This window comes from Durio zibethinus, chromosome 26 (assembly GCF_047325235.1).
Source record: "Durio zibethinus cultivar Kanyao isolate XHJ-2024 chromosome 26, ASM4732523v1, whole genome shotgun sequence".
NCBI lineage: Eukaryota > Viridiplantae > Streptophyta > Magnoliopsida > Malvales > Malvaceae > Durio > Durio zibethinus.
Genome location: NC_143187.1, coordinates 4,435,979 through 4,451,785, shown reverse-complemented (window position 1 = coordinate 4,451,785; position 15,807 = coordinate 4,435,979). Strand labels below are relative to the sequence as shown.

The 15,807-nt window shown below is 28.7% G+C and overlaps 1 pseudogene; it reads left to right on the top strand.

Moving 5' to 3' along the window:
* Nucleotides 1–4,046: 4,046 nt before the first annotated feature.
* Nucleotides 4,047–13,912, top strand: LOC111274145 (putative LRR receptor-like serine/threonine-protein kinase At1g51880; annotated as a pseudogene).
* Nucleotides 13,913–15,807: the final 1,895 nt, after the last annotated feature.

The following is a 15,807-nucleotide window of genomic DNA, read 5'->3' as shown; positions in this document are numbered from 1 at the left end:
GTACCATAATTTAGTACCATATCGCCTAAAGATAAACCGAGCAGTAGAAGCTGCAAATAAAATTATCACAAAGATTTAGGAAAAAATGATTGAGCTGTATAAAAATTGCCATGAAAAATTGCCTTTTGCTTTACTTGCTTATCAAACGACAATACGCATCTTTACTAAGGCAACTCTAGTTTCTTTGGTTTATTATATGGAGGCTATGTTACTAGTAAAAGTAAAAATTTTATCTTTGAGGGTCTTACGAGAAGTGGGGATAAAAGAAGCTAAATGGGTTCATAAGCGCTATGAGCATCTAAATTTCAATGAAGAAAAGGTGAAAGGTATACAAGCAAAAGATGAAACTTTTAAAACTTAGTACGAACTTTGATTCTGGAAGACTAATGCCAATTTTGAGAATGAAGTTGATTTTATTCCTATTGTTGGAGACTTGAAGGGTTTGGACTATAAAAGAAAAAAAAAAGTCTTGAGGATTTATGTACCATAATTGATAATTCATTTGCACTACATGCATTGCATACATGGACATTCATTCCATACATGGACATTCATTCCATATAAAAACATCTGAAATCCAGCATAAAGAAAACGAATGCAAAGATTTTGATCGTGATAAAGAAAGAATCTCTAAGGTAGGCTTTTCTAAAGCCTCGAACCTTGCCTTTAGTTAAAAGGCTATTTTAAAGTTGTTTAACTTTTGAATAAATGAGCCAATTTCCTATTTTAAAGTTGTTTAGTCTCTGAATAGAAGAGCCCATTCCCTATTTTAAAGTTGTTTAGCTTTTGAACAGAAGAGCCATTTTTTAATTTAAATTTGTTTGTTGAATCTCTATTTGGAGGGGTTAGTTGGTTTTTTAAGCTTTATGCCTATGTTTAAAGGGTTTTTTAAATTTGTTTGTAGTTGAATCAAACTCAATGGTTGTCTTTGTCTTTGCATCATTCTTATTTCATAGAAATATGTAAAGAAAGGTAACTGTAGACACTCCATTTCGTCTAAGGTTTAATCAAATTCTCAATGTGAATCTTTTTGGGATTATTGGGCCTTGGAGGTGCTCATGTTTAGACTTTTTACAATTTTGTTCGGGCTTTAACCCAATATTGTTATTTGGATACGAGCTTTGGCCCAACATATTATTATTATTATTATGTATGTTTGATTTTTTAAAAAACGAGGAAAGGAAATTAGATTTGCAACTGATTAAAGTTTGGATTAAAAAGAAATATTCATGGATTAACATTCAGAATCATGCATAATTAAAGGCATGGATTAAAACCCAAGAATCACACAGTGATCAAATTTGATAGATTTGATCCCTTTTTATTTGGTAAAATCCTAATCAAATTTGGTAGATTCGATTTAATCAATGAAATTCTTAACATTTTTTTACAGAAAAAGCTAATAAATGGTGCCTAAAAATCACATAAAAGAGGAGGACATCAATCAACTAGGGGGAAGAAAAATTTTGAGGCATAAGGGAAGTTTTTTTTTTTTTTTTACTGGGATACTTTTACAAATTTAGGTTTTGTTTGTGTGAAAATTAGTTCCTTAGATTGTGTTAGATTCTACGTGGTTGTTGGTTTCATTAGAAAATTTTGGATTTTAGGGAAAATCTAAAAAATCTGGGTTTTAGGAAAAACATTTGAATTTTTTGATTGAAGTTTTTGGCAAGACTTAAAGTTTTCAATCAAATTTTGGCAAGTTTTCTAGAAACCAGTGACAAAACTTAGTTTTCAATGATTAGATCTAGAGAATTTAGAAAGAATAGAGAGGGAAAAGAGCTAAAGAAAGGGGCAAACGCAGACTGAAGAAAAAATTTGGAATTTGGGTTTTATACCCATAGAAAACGGCGTCATTTTGCACAAGAGGCTGACCCATGTGACCTGTGGAGATTTGCATATGACCTGCTTTCAGGTTCAACCCATTTCACAGGTTTTTCTTTTTCTTTTTTATTTTATTTTCTATTTTCACTTTTATTTATTTTATTTTTAGATTATTATTATTATTATTATTATACTACTCCCGAACCTAAGGTTTGATTTCATGGACTAAAATTTACTATTTAAATATACTTAAATCAATCTTAGGACTCCTCTTTAAATAAGATAGATTTTATCAAGTGGCTAATCATACCTTAACAAAAAAAAAAAATAGGTAGTGACTCTTTTAATTCATGTCTAAAGATAAGTCTACGAATCTATACATTATGACATAAATGAACAATAAACGAATGAATTTTAAACAAATGAGCTTGTTTACAAATATAAACAAACCAAAGAGATCTCTATTCATGTTTAATTGAATTAATAAATGAATATAAAAATATTGTTTAAAATTATTTATTAAATTTTATAAACAAATATAAATGAATAGAAATTAAGCATAAACAATTCGTCAAAAATTCTATTAGTTTACATCCTTAACTGTCCTTTCCTGCCATACTTCTTGATGTTACATTCTGATCAGATAGTGTAAATGTGAATATTCCAAGCTATTTTGAGAATAAAAACCTGAAGTGACTTACCCCAATAAGTTGCGTCCAAATAATTTTGCTTTGCCAATTTTCAACAAACCTGGCAATCCCAGTGCTTTATAGAATATTACTCCAGGCTTGCTGGGAGAAAGGACAGTCATTTGGCGCTTAATTGAAAATTAATAATAAAAAACTTAACTTGAATATCATGCCATAGATGTTATAAATTTGATTTTTTTTTTAAATGTAAAAATTTAAATCGCTAATGTTTAGCCAAGTAATGGGTCTTTAATTAGTTGAGTTGTAACAATGTTTTTGTTCAATAATTGCATTAATTTGTAGCCACTTGTTGAGGAAAATGTGTGGAGAAAAGTTATTTGTTTAGCTTAAATTAATTGGCCTGTTGGAGGTTTAGAAATATTTTTAACCTTAAAATTAACAATTTAAAACACAACATGAAAATATGATAAGAGATAAAACATAATATGATGACATGAAAATAATATAAAAAGGCATTAAAATGATATAGTTTAAAATTTTAGTATAAATTATGTATAAATTTTAAAAAATAAAAATAATATTTTATATTTTTTATATCGAAACTAATTGTGATATGTAATTTTTATATAAAATATTATATAAATATGTAAATAATTAACATTTATATGACATAAATATATAAATTATCAAATCTAATTAAAGTAATGGGCAACTTAGCATGAGTACTGTTGATAAGGAAATTCCCTGTTTTCCTATTTATATCAATTGGCAATTTTTTAGTATACTATTTTTATTTTTTTCTTGTATATTGTTAGTATTGACATTCCACTATTATTCAAAATAGATAATACTACAAACCAAAGGTCACGTTAATTTGAATTTATCCTGATCGTATTTTATAAGAAAAAACTACATTAATTACAAGATGCAATTTGTCGTACGTTCAAGCTTGTGACATGACCCTACAGCAAGGCACAAAACACCAGTGACTCTCCCCAATCAATCCCAGCATATCACAGCAAGACCATTGTTTTTCCAAGTCATTTTCTAACAAATTCTTTCCCTGAACTACGGGTTACTTGTTTCTTGGGTTAAGTTGAAGAAAATTAGTGTCAGCGTTCGGTTTACTTCGTATATCGTTGATAAAGGTCTTCTCTTTATCTAGCCGTCTTGTGGGAACAGTAGCTCTTGGTGTTGATCATCGATGTGATTTCTAATCAATAACGTACGAGACAACAAATTAACTTTTACTATGTTGAAAAAGAATGATCAATAAAAGTTAAGTTCAATATATTTTTGTGTCATTCCGCTTGCATTAGCAATATATCATCAGCTGGTATACGTCAAGTGTGATTTGTGAAAGAAAACCGACACATTTTCATTTCGGTTTTGGTATTGGTCATTTTAATTTTTATAAATCCCAAATATATAGCAGCATTACTCTTCCCCTTTTTTCTGTTTTTCGGTTTTAAAAGAGTAGCATAGCTTTAAATTTGTATTAATGAAAATCTAGTAATATATATCGATTTTATAGTATTATATTTTCAATTTTAGAATCAAAGGCATAATAGAATGAAGGATTATGATTCTACATATAAGAGTAGAGGTACTCATGGGTCAGGTCAAGCTAGGTTAGGTCTAGTTGATCTTTCACCTTACCTAAGGTCATATTTTAAATTTTTTAAATTTAAAATTAAAATTATTTTTTATTAGTTAAATAATAACTCAAGTCAAGTTAAAACTTAGAAAAGTTTGTCCAAGAGCCAGGGCAAGTAATTTGGCCCTTGAGCAGATCTAAGAATGAGAGGTGGAGTTTTTGAATTTTATAAACATGTTTAGGTAGTTGTTATATTTACATTTAACAACTCATTTTGATCTAGCTATTTTTATTCTACTTTTAAGAATATAAACTGAAACTAAAATTATGGTACTCTACCAATAAATGTTGTTATTGTTACTCCTTAAGAGGATGACATGATCCCTTGGACGTCCTCATGGGTAAAAACAAAATGGTTTATAGTATTTAACTTTTTTTATAAAATTTATAGCATTTAACTTAAACGACTAATAAAGAGTTTATGTTAAATGTATTTAGTTTATGTTAAATGTATTTTAATATGAATTTATATTTGATACATTGTTAGTGTATAAACTCTATATAATATCAATAAATTCTATATAATATCAATAAATCAAATAATATCACATTATTAATGAACAAATATTAATCTTTAATGAGATCATTTGATTCACTTCTTTAATGAGATGAAATAATCTAATTCACTAACAACATATAAAATCTATATACTAACACTACATCAAATATAAATTCAAATACCAATATTTTTTTTACGAAAATTTGCCCACTATACCGACCATGCCGAAATAATAGACATGCATGCCTTGATTGTTAATTTTAATAATATACCCCTTAATTATCATTTTCATAAATTACAACCAAAAAACAATAAATGGTACTAAACATTATTTGAAAGTAAAGATGCTCAAGTATATATAATTAGTATGTTTTATTTGACATTGTCTCAAATCAAATAGGATATATCCTACGGGCAATACATAAGATGTCCATATGACTAAAATGTTATGACCTTCCACTTCGCATTTTTCTGAGTAAAACTTAACTAATTTTTACCATAATTTTTATAATATCATGTTGGAATTAAAATTTCAAAAAAAAAAAAAAAGAAGAAAATTTTGAGTTTAGGATTTTTCAAAACTAATTATTTTTTGAAATTTTAATTAAATGTGATGTATATTGTAATGAATAATGGCCTGGTTTAAAAGTGGATATTTAATAAAAGGATTTTATAAATAAAAATAAAACAAAAAAAAAAACTTCAAAACAAAAGCTATCTTATTAGAGCTCTCTTCTATTACAGAAATTATGACGGCAGGAATGAAGCTCCCACGTTTGACGCATACCTCGGGGTAAATTCCTGGATCAATGTGGAACTAAGTGCTCAAAAATATATGGACGATCATCGACGTCGTTTCTGTCTTCTCAACTGATACGAAATATGTTTGTCTTGTAAACACCGGCCTTAGTGTTCCTTTGATTTCGACCTTGAAGCTACGCCCTTTGAATGATTCCATTTATAATATCAGTTCTGGAACACTTACTTACATTTTCGGTGGTGACGTGGGCTTCCCTAACAAAAGCATTGTCAGGTAATATTGTTGTTAGTACTCACTCTAGTCTTTTTTTTCTTCTTTTGGAAAGTCCGGAAATTTTTTTTTGTTCTTACTTTTTTATATTTCAAAATTATATTTCATAATTTTTTTACTTTTTTTGCTTTAAAAATCTTGGTACATTAATTTTATAGAAAAATTAAAATTTTAATAAAAAATACATTAAACCAAAGTTTTGTATTAGACTCGTGAAACATTAAAAAGGACAAAAAAAATAGACTAAGCAGTAGTATTTCTTAATTACTCCAACTTTTGAGATTTTTTGGTAAATTAAAAAAAAAAGTTGCATGTAATTTAAGACAAAATAAATTCAATCTTGAGATTTAAAAAGGACTAACATTTAAACCTTCAAATAAAATTTTCCGTTATTTTCTAGGTAATAATGTTAACTATATTTTTTTTTACTGTTTAGAATGATATATAAAAAAAAATAAAATTATTCCAAAATTAAAATGAAATAGAATATTAGAGACAAAATTATATCAATATCAGAATTCTAAAAAATCTTTACAACCCAGTTGTCTCTTTCTCATTAGCTTATAATTTGTACATTGTACATAGTTAATTTGTACATATAATTTACCTGTACAATACTAATTTTATTAGGTACAAGGCTGATGTTTATGACCGCATCTGGCCTCCATGCCAGTTTCCTGACTCTATTCCAATTAATACCTCATTGGATATTGACACTGAAGCAAGTGATAATTTGTACAATTACCATCTGAGGTATTGAGGACCGCTGCCCAGGCAAGCAATGGCTCAACTTCCTTGAGTTACACATACAGGGCTAATTCCGCCGCCAGAGCATTTTATGTTTACTTTCACTTCGTGGAAATTGAATGGATTCCACAAAGTCAGAGAAGAGAATTCACCATCACTCTGAATGGAGTCAAGTATGGACCCATCTCTCGAGTACTTAAAGCCATTGTCCAGTCGTCCCCAGACATCGCCCATTCAAGAAGATATCTTCTTTACTATTGATGCAACAAGGGAGTCCCAACTTCCTCCTATTCTCAATGCCTTCGAGATTTACCAAGTTATTCCACCCCCTGCTTCTCCAACTCACCCATTTGATGGTACCATTTTTATTTTCGTTTCATAGTTTCAAGTCACTCTTTTCTTTATTTTAAGTCTAAATAATTTATCAACAATTGGGTATAATTGGCTAGAAATAGAACTGTCCAAGAGTCGAGTGATGCTAGACCGTGGGCAAAGCTCATGCCTGCTTGAGCCTTGTAGAAAAATTTCAAGCTTGACTTAATCTGACTCATAAGAATATTTTAGCATTAAATAAATTTTTAATTTTATTTCAAAAATATTAATATATTAATATAAAATATTTTTTAATATTTTGGAATTAAATTTAAATTAAACGAGACTAGATGACCTTTCATGGACAGGTCAAGTCGAGCCTTATATAAGGTTTTAGAGGAATTAATCGGACCTGTTGTATTTTTTATTTAAAAATAAAAGTAGAGTCAGCAGTAGTTTACTCACATACTTTCCCTTTGCTTAGAAAATGGTCATGTATAGTCGATGCTATCATGGCCATAAAGGTCACATACGGTATAAACCGAGCTGAGTGGCAAGGAGACCCGTGCCTCTCCCGAGAGTTTAGGTGGAATGGTTTAGGCTGCAGGTTCAACAGTGCTCCAAGGATCATCTCACTGTAAGTGCACTCTTGCAAGTAACTCAAAAAATAGAATTTATTTTATATATGTTCACAGTGGATTGACTCGGTGAGACTCTCGAGTCAACCGGTTTAATCGATCAGTCCAATTGGGACTGATATTATCTGTTAAAATATGAATTTAGTATTAGATAAAAGATTAGATGCAGTCAATACTTTACAAAATTAAACATCAAAACTATTAAAGAGAGTACTTGCAAAAAATAGAAACATTAAGGTACTAATATAATGCTTTACACATTATGTAGCACCGTAGAGAAACATCTTATTATTATATATGTTTCTCTATAGGTTTTTTTTTTTTTTTTACAATCGTAAATTTTTCATTTACTATTCATTGATCCAACAAAGAGAGAAACCTGTGGCATGGAGACCAAATTGCCATCTCAAAAGGAAGAAAATGACAAAGAAACGTGAAAATAATCCAGTTTATGTACATACAATTAGCCATGTTTAAGGGTCGATTAACCACTCAAGCCCCAAGATTTACTTAGTATTTAAGATTATTTAAATAAAAATATTAAATCTGTTAAACAAATTTAAACAAAAATAAACGAGCTGAACTTTGGCTTCAACATATAAGGTCCAAGCTATTTTGGCTTGATCCTACAATTATATAATTATATTAATTTTATATTTTATAAAAGATAAATATATATTTCATAATATAAATATTAAAAGATATGTTAAATTATTCATGTTTTAAACCTTAATAAAAGGAAAAGTAAAAATACTAAGGATTAAATAAAAATATCATGTTTTGATTTTTTTTTAATTTATAGATGGGTCTAGGCTGTACAATTTATTAAATTTACGAGTTTATACAAATTTGAGGTTTGAATTATTGAGCTGGACCAAATTTAAATAAATATGTAATGTGTTGATATTATATATAAAATTGACCCAAACTCAACATGATCTGGTTAATAAACACCTTTGCATATAATTCATATTTTAGTCTTATGGGTCTAATTCTAATGAATTTAGAATTAAATAATCATTTGCTTTTATATTATATATTTTCTGTCGATTTATTATTTAAAAATATAAAATTTACAATTACATACTTTAATTTTTATTCCTTCATCTATTTTAGTATTTCGAACTAAGTTGTTAGTCAATTTACTAATATGGCATGAACATTAAATAAAATATTAACGCGTGTCAAAAAAATTAAATAAATATCACATCATCAATTACCACATCAACATTGATAGAAAATTTAAAAAATTATGAAAATTTTTTTAAAAAAGATTTAAAATCCTAAAAATTTCAAATTTTCAAAAAATATGAAACATTTTTTTAAAAAATAAAAAATTTCAAAAAATGAAAATTTCAAAAAAAAAATCAAATAATTTGAAACATTTTAAGAAAAATTCAAAGAAATCTTAAAATTATAAGAAAAAATAAAATTTTCTTAAAATTAAAAAAAATAACAAAAACTTTAAAAATCTAAAAATTTAAGAAATTTTAAAATTTTCTAAAAAATCTGAAAATTTAAAAAAAATACTAAAGAATATGAAATTTAAAAAAAAAAAAAAAAAACCTAAAAATTGTGAAATTTTCAAAAAATTCTGAAAATTCAAAAAATTACCATAAATACCAAAAAATTAAAAAAGGAAAACAATATAATAAATCAAAGTTTCAAAATTTTCAGAAAAAGAAAAATCTGAAACCATAAAAACATAATTTTTTTTTCAAAAGTCGAGAAAAAATAAAAAATCATAACAATTCAAAAATCATGTGAAAAGTTAAAAAAATCCTAAAAATTTTCAAAAAATCTGAAAATTAATATCTTCCCAAAAAATTGAAAAGCTAATATAAGGAATTTTCATTTTTTTAATTTTTAGATTTTTGAGATTTTTAATTTCTCATTTTTTTCAAATAATTAGCAATTTTTTAATTTTCTAGCTTTTTATTTTTTAAAAAAATCAGATTCTTTTCTTTATTAATTTTTAAATTTTTTGAATTTTTTGAATTTTTTGAATTTTCAAATTTGAAATTTTTTAGATTATTTTGAATTTTTTTGTATATATATTTTTAATTTTTTCAAAATTCTTTTTAAGATTTTTTTCAAAAATTCAGATTTTTAGATATTTTTAATTTCTTTTTTTTTATTTTTGAAATTTTTAGAATTGTTTTTTCAAATTTTTTGATTTTTTATTTTTTTGAAAATTTCTTTAGTTTTTTATGTTTTTGAAATTTTTTTGTAATACTTATATGATAATTAATGATATGACAATTACTAGACGATTTTAACATGTGTCAGCATCTTATTAAATATGAATGTCACGTCATTAAATTGATTAACAACATTAACCAGTAGTATTAAAGTAGATGATAAAATGAAAGTTTAAGTAATTAATTAAAAAAAAATTTAAGTATTAAATTGATAGAATATATAAAATTCGGGGGCAAATAAATATCTAACACATGAATTTATGTTGAATCATCAAATTAGCCTGTTGCAAACCCTAAATGGATCAATTTATGTAAAGTAAATACTCTCTCCATTTTATTTTTCTTTTTTATTTTTTTAAAATCTTAAAATTTTGAATTCATTTTTTTAATCTCAGTATCAAGCCAAATATTGACTAACACACACATAAGTAGACACTTTCAAAGTATATGCTAATTATTCCTTCTGTCCCTTTTCTTTGTTCATCTTTTTTGTAGATATCCCAAAATTATATATTGTTTAACATCTAAAACTCTTACTTTTTATGTTTTTAAATTATTTTTTATTTTTTTATTTTTTGACATTAAAAATTATGAAATTTTAAATTATAAAAAAATTTAATTTTAATATTAAATATATTAAAGTTTAAAATTTTTCTTAATCTCCGCAAAAATTAATACCAATCAAACAAATTGAGTTGGAAGGAATACCATTTTCTTTATTTTTTATTTAGAAAAAGAGGAATTCAAATTTTACTTTTTAAATACAAATGAGTAAATCAAATGTTGAAGCTCAAAAGTATTTATGACGTACATGGAGTTTCACCAAAATGTTTTATACTATATCTTTCTTATTTTCAGAGACCTATCGTACAACGATTGAAGGGGCCAATACCAGAAGTTTTGGCACAATTGCCAAAGTTGAAAGTTCTGTAAGTTTTATATATATATATATATATATATATATATATATATATGTTATCATGGTATATAAAAGCTTAAAAGTTTTTCAAATTGTTTGCTAAGCATACTGAGTTTTCTAATAGTTGCCTAATTAATTAGTACTATATATCCAGCTATGGAGTTAACAAAAGTTGTGTGTTGCCTATCTATGTTATATATTAATTTCACACTCTGCAGAAATTTGTCTGGAAACAAGCTCACAGGTTTAATTCCCCAGTCTCTCAAGGACATGTCTGACAATGGATCTTTGCTTTTAAGGTATGCTCATCTTCTACACTTCAAAAAATTCAAACGCCAACATTTCGTCAAATTTCATCCAAACATGTGATTCAACGACTGACACATGATTTTTTTTTATTCAAAAAGTGAATTTGAATCCTCTTTTTTACAAAAAAAAAAATGTCAAGTGATTATTTCCTATTTCAAAATTTTCTTGGTTGCAAAAACTTATGTTGGACAATTTCAACTACTTATTATATTATCACTTATTTCTTCTGGCGATTCCATTCTGACCACACGATGGGGTCATTGCTTATACATTCATTTGACTGAATCAAAACATTTGTCTGCTCTGCCTAACGCCAGGTGGGATGAAAATCCAGATTTATGCCTAATGGAACCATGTAAATGAAAGAAAAAATTTTTCTTGTTCCCGTTGTTGCAACCAGCGTTTCTTTGTTGATCCTCGTCTTCCTCTTGGGTGTTCCGTTTATCGTTTCCTACATCAGAAGGAGAAGACAAGGAGGTAGAGTTTCTCTCTTTCATTTCCATAATATCAACCCTGCATCATTGCTGTCATGATTGTCGCTGCCCATTACTACAACATGCTTAATTTGGCCTTTCTTTCTCGAATTTATATATTGATTGAATTCAACTATCTCTGGAACACTATACTTAACCTTGCTTAATATCTTGAATTTACACACATTGATTGATTCCAATTACCATAGAAATGCCATGATAATTGGTTTGTAAATAGAACTTTGACCCTAATTCGAAAAACCTGTCCAATTAATCAGAATTCAACCTAATATGATTTGATTGAAAAAATTAACAAGTCGACCTCAAATCCAAATGGGTTAATGATAGTTTTAGTACTAGAATTTAAAAAAGAAAAGTACAAATTAATAACTGAACTAGAAGAATGTAAAAATTAAACTTTCAAGCTATGTTATATTTTGATCCATCAACTAGCACCACTAACCAATTTGTCCATATGACATTTGACTAATAAAATAAAGTCACGTATACTTAAGGCGTGAAATAAAAAATTTAAATAATCTTTTAATTTCTACCATGTGGCAATCTAAGATTTGTAGAATATATTAAGAATTGTTTTAAAAAAAATGAAAAAAAAAATCTGGAGCAAAAGGGACGGGAAGGGAACGGGAAGGGGGTGAACGGGACCGGTGGCAGGCCAATAATTAAATTAAGGGAAGAGATCATATGGTTAATTATGGGTGTGGGATGATTTGGATCTTCAGTACAATCCCTGCTAGTTATATCTTGTATGTAGCAGGCCACTATTTACAGGCCTTCAGATTCCAGGCTAAAATTGTAATAATATAATTTTTCGAACTGCAATGGTTTCCGCTCTTATATTGTTGCAGGGCTTGTTATTGAATCAAACAACGAAGGGTCATTGATTGCAAAGAATAGACCTTTTACTTACTCTGAGATTGTTAACGTTGCTGCTAACTTCACAAGCCTTATTGGAGAGGGTGGATTTGGAAAAGTTTACCTCGGTACTCTAAAAGATGGCACTAAAGTGACCGTCAAGTTGCTCTCTACTTCGTCGAAGCAAAGGCATAAGAATTTCGAGCAGAGGTTAGCTAAATGCTGCCAGAGTCTCAATTAGTACATTAAACTTTCATCTTAATGTTGAAACTACCAACAATAATTTCATTCACATCACAAATATATTGCAGGCTCAACTCTTAATGATTGTTCATCATAAAAAGCTCGTTTCTCTCATCGGTTATTGCGAGGAGGATGGCAACATGACACTGGTTTATCAGTATATGGCTAATGGAAACTTGAGGGAGCATTTATCAGGTTGAACTGTGAACTTTGTTCCTTTGGTAGTACTACTTACTTCCGCATAGTTTGCAAACCTACTATCCAATCTGTTCAACAACTCCAACTGAGAGAGCTAATCGTGATCTTTTTTGCCTGCTGGGACTGAAGCAGAGGCTTTGATTTGGAAAGACAGGCTTCAAATTGCAGTAGACGCTGCACATGGTCCAGATCGAGTCTTAACAGTGTCTTTAATTTCTTTGATTTGTTTGGTCTGTAAAATTGAATTGACTAACTGATGACATTGGCTAGAGTTGCAGGGTTAGAGTATCTGCAAAATGGTTGTACGCCACCCATAGTCCACAGAGATTTGAAAACTTCCAATATCTTGTTGACTGAAAATATGCAAGCAAAGATAGCTGATTTTGACCTGTCTAAAGCTTTTGCGACGGAAAATGTTTCTCACATATCAACTTGTCCTGCAGGCACACCCGGATACCTTGACCCTGAGTAAGAGTTATCAAATTTTTATCTGTTTCTTTATCAGTTTTTTTTTTTTTTTAACTAAGGGTTGTGTGGTTGTTCCACAAACAAAAGAAGACAGTCTTGGAAGGTATGGACATTTCACTTACCTCGGATAAAGAAGCCAACATATACACATATCATTGTTGAAAGAATTAAGATAACCTTTATGATTGTTCTTCTAAGCACTAAACTATGTATTTAACACATTTAGCACATGTTTTGTCTACATTTAATTCTACATTAATTAACCCCTTGTACCATTAAATATCCATTTTGAGAATTATTATAAATATTTTCAAGCTATAGGCCATTATTTTAAAGTTCTATTTTTCTAATTTTTTGCATTACATGTCTCACTGACAAAAGTCGTTTGTGTTTTGCATATAGATTTCACAAGTCAGGAAACCTAAATAGAAAAAGTGACGTTTACAGTTTTGGGATAATTCTATTTGAGCTTATCACTGGCCAGCCAGCAGTACTAAGATGTTCAGAATACAACATTCACATACTTCAATGGATGACTCCTGCAATCGAAATAGGCGACGTTCTGAGCATCGTTGATCCTAAGTCGAAAGGCGAATTCAACACCAATGCTGTCTGGAAAGTTGTGGAGATAGCGATGGCATGTACACAGCCAACTTCAAACAAAAGGCCAGATATCCGTCACGTGGTAGAGAACTTAAGGAATGTTTGGATACAGATCAGATGGACCCTAAAAACCCTCAGAGGATACAGACTACCAATCTAATAATAACATCCCGCCACTCACCTCCAAAACTTCGGGTGGTGTTGACTCAGATGCAGCTCCAAGCCCCCCGTAGTCTCCAAACAATTCCTTGTTGTCATGATTAGGCCTGATATCTTATGTTATTTAGACAAATGTGAGCTGGAAACATACCACGTTCATCAATAAGACTTTAAATTGATATGTTTGTGTGTATGTACTTTTGAAATCTTCATCCTAAAAGTGTGTGAAGGAAATGATGGAATTTGTGAATCTTCTTTGTTTGTCATGTACCCTATATCTGTTTGTTTTGTTAGTTAATAATATTGTGTTGTGAGAAGTTCCAGACAATGGAAAATTCACAAACATGCGTTATTCAATGACAGAATTTGTCAATCTTCTTGGTTTATCATGTACCCTGTTTTTATTTGTTTTCTTAGTTAATAATTATGTGCTGTGAGAAGTTATTCCAGACAACGGAAAATGGACAAACATGCGCTATTCAATCAGCTCTAAACGTCCCAATTGATCAATTGGTCCATAAATTATTTCACCATGGCAGTTTTCTAAATATCTTGACCACGGTATATGTTGAACAGTGGGGACTTAAAATGTTCAAAGAGCACCTTGTACTAAACTTAGTTTCTTATTCTTGTCAATCAGGTTTGACTCTTGTAAATAGCATTTTGAAAATGAAATTATGATGCACCACATTGATATGGGAGCATGCCATATTCCTTTAAAATTTTCTTTAATTAACAATTCAGGTTTCAACTCCTAATCGTCCCTTCTCCCTCCATGTATGAATAAAAAAAAGCTTAGTTCCTTACTCCACCACCAGGCTCCTATTGACATGCTTTGTTGGCTCAGTATATGGTCCAAGAAGGGAACTGCGTAAGATTATTAAATCAATTTCAGTTGCTTTTGAGATGCATAAATAATACTATCAATGAAAAACTTTCTCTTCTTTGTTCGATCTTGGTGAAGGAAATTTTCACTATTTTCCCATGTTGTCGTTGGTGTTATATCAATAGGATCGTTGGTTTTAATTTCTTTTATTGAGTATGCATATGCTACGAAGTATCAAATTCCTATAATTAATGAATTAATAAAATATGACCGACTTGATTTATTCAACCTTGAAAACAAGGTCTATATTCTACAATTTGACTTGATAAGTAAGGAATCTATAAAGGACCGACCTAAACTTATATAAATACTAAAATTAGAAGACCTAAACCCTTAATATATAATGTTAACTAAGTATTAATTCAAATAATACCTATATTGAACAGATTTTCGTAGATTGCAAGTTTAAAAAAATTTACAAACATAATATTTCCTCAAATTAAATAAATCAGGATCGAAGATTAAGTGTATATTAAAATTTTATAAAAATATATATAAATTCTAGCGAATACGGGATCTCACAAGATATGTCTTAAGGTTTACAAAACTTTCTCTTTCACATAATAACTTGAGCTTTTCTAGTTGATATATAGCTGTGAACAAAATTATTTATACTTGGAGAGATAAAAAAAAATGATGTTAAAACACTAAATTTTGCTTTTACTATAATTGTAGCCTTCTCATCATTTAAACACAAAAATTTTTTCTTATCTCATATACCCAAAATATTTAAATATTAATTCTCCATAATAACTAGATTAATCTCATTTCGTGAAGTTGTAGTGGCTTTGTGATTTGATATCCAAATCTCTATTATGATTTCTGAGATTCGCTTCTTTAATTTTAACATTTTCTATTAATGGCCAAAATTTAGATATAGTTATTTAAGCAAAATTTGCTGAATGTTTTCTCGTTTAAAACAATATGCAGCTAATTCATCGACTTCAATTTTGAAATCTCACCATTTACTCGTCTAGTCAACCGGTACAGGCATTATTATCAACAATAGCTAAATCATGGAAAAACCAACAGCCATCTTTTAGATGTCTCTAAATCTTTTACCTGAATTTTAGGTCCAACTGGACTTTAAAAAGACGTGTTTCGAAGAAAGTGTG